The sequence below is a fragment of the Nothobranchius furzeri genome, unplaced genomic scaffold, assembly GCF_043380555.1.
Source record: "Nothobranchius furzeri strain GRZ-AD unplaced genomic scaffold, NfurGRZ-RIMD1 Scf065, whole genome shotgun sequence".
NCBI lineage: Eukaryota > Metazoa > Chordata > Actinopteri > Cyprinodontiformes > Nothobranchiidae > Nothobranchius > Nothobranchius furzeri.
Window position 1 is genome coordinate 35110 of NW_027223082.1, and position 2391 is coordinate 37500.

Below are 2391 nucleotides of genomic sequence, written 5' to 3' on the forward strand. Positions count from 1 at the left end.
TTCCAGGCAGAGTCGACTATCTCTGGGCATCAATTTTGGGATTTTTCCGGCTCTGGTTCTGGGAGAAACGCAGGGGCAAAGTGCACGAGCCGCGGCCGATTTTGGTGGCCTGTCCCTGGGCACAAAGTCTGAGGAGTGTGGGCCTGGTTCTCCGAAAAATACCAGTCTGCTGGAGCTCACTCCCATGGCTCCAGGGGGCACGGCACACCCCCCGGTAGCCGACCAAAGTGCTCTACTCGGGCCAGACTCGGACCCACGACCCGGGGTGAGAACCACAACTACTGGTCATCCTTTTGACCTCCAGGGGGCGCGGCAGAGCCTCCCCAGTCCGACGCAAGTGCCCCACTTGGGCCATACTCAGACCCACGGCCCGGGGCGAGAACCACAACTACTGGTCATCCTTTAGACCTCCAGGGGGCCCGGCACAGCCTCCCTAGACCGACACAAGTGCTCCACTTGGGCTGTACTCTGACCCAAGTCCCGGTGCGAGAACCACAACTACTGGTCATCCTTTAGACCTCCAGGGGGCCCGGCACAGCCTCCCTAGGCCGACACAAGTGCTCCACTTGGGCTATACTCTGACCCAAGTCCCGGGGCGAGAACCACAACTACTGGTCATCCTTTTGACCTCATGGTCATCCTTTAGATCTCCAGGGGGCCCGGCACAGCCTCCCTAGGCCGACACAAGTGCTCCACTTGGGCTATACTCTGACCCAAGTCCCGGGGCGAGAACCACAACTACTGGTCATCCTTTAGACCTCCAGGGGGCACGGCACACCCCCCGGTAGCCGACCAAAGTGCTCTACTCGGGCCAGACTCGGACCCACGACCCGGGGTGAGAACCACAACTACTGGTCATCCTTTAGACCTCCAGGGGGCCCGGCACAGCCTCCCTAGTCCGACACAAGTGCTCCACTTGGGCTATACTCTGACCCAAGTCCCGGGGCGAGAACCACAACTACTGGTCATCCTTTAGACCTCCAGGGGGACCGGCACAGCCTCCCTAGACCGACACAAGTGCACCACTTGGGCCATACTCTGACCCAAGTCCCGGGGCGAGAACCACAACTACTGGTCATCCTTTTGACCTCATGGTCATCCTTTAGACCTCAAGGGGGCACGGCAGAGCCTCCCTAGTCCGACACAAGTGTCCCACTTGGGCTATACTATGACCCAAGTCCCGGGGCGAGAACCACAACTACTGGTCATCCTTTAGACCTCAAGGGGGCACGGCAGAGCCTCCCTAGTCCGACACAAGTGTCCCACTTGGGCCATACTCAGACCCACGGCCCGGGGCGAGAACCACAACTACTGGTCATCCTTTAGACCTCCAGGGGGCCCGGCACAGCCTCCCTAGTCCGACGCAAGTGCTCCACTTGGGCTGTACTCTGACCCAAGTCCCGGGGCGAGAACCACAACTAATGGTCATCCTTTAGACCTCCAGGGGGCACGGCACAGCCTCCCTAGTCCGACACAAGTGCTCCACTTGGGCTATACTCTGACCCAAGTCCCGGGGCGAGAACCACAACTACTGGTCATCCTTTAGACCTCCAGGGGGCACGGCAGAGCCTCCCTAGTCCGACACAAGTGTCCCACTTGGGCTATTCTCTGACCCAAGTCCCGGGGCGAGAACCACAACTACTGGTCATCCTTTAGACCTCCAGGGGGCACGACACAGCCTCCCTAGTCCGACCCAAGTGCTCCACTTGGGCTATACTATGACCCAAGTCCCGGGGCGAGAACCACAACTACTGGTCATCCTTTAGACCTCCAGGGGGCACGGCACAGCCTCCCTAGTCCGACACAAGTGCTCCACTTGGGCTATACTCTGACCCAAGTCCCGGGGCGAGAACCACAACTACTGGTCATCCTTTAGACCTCCAGGGGGCACGGCACAGCCTCCCTAGTCCGACACAAGTGCTCCACTTGGGCTATACTCTGACCCAAGTCCCGGGGCGAGAACCACAACTACTGGTCATCCTTTTGACCTCATGGTCATCCTTTAGACCTCCAGGGGGCCCGGCACAGCCTCCCTAGGCCGACACAAGTGCTCCACTTGGGCTATACTCTGACCCAAGTCCCGGGGCGAGAACCACAACTACTGGTCATCCTTTAGACCTCCAGGGGGCACGGCACAGCCTCCCTAGTCCGACACAAGTGCTCCACTTGGGCTATACTCTGACCCAAGTCCCGGGGCGAGAACCACAACTACTGGTCATCCTTTTGACCTCATGGTCATCCTTTAGACCTCCAGGGGGCCCGGCACAGCCTCCCTAGACCGACACAAGTGCTCCACTTGGGCTGTACTCTGACCCAAGTCCCGGTGCGAGAACCACAACTACTGGTCATCCTTTAGACCTCCAGGGGGCCCGGCACAGCCTCCCTAGGCCG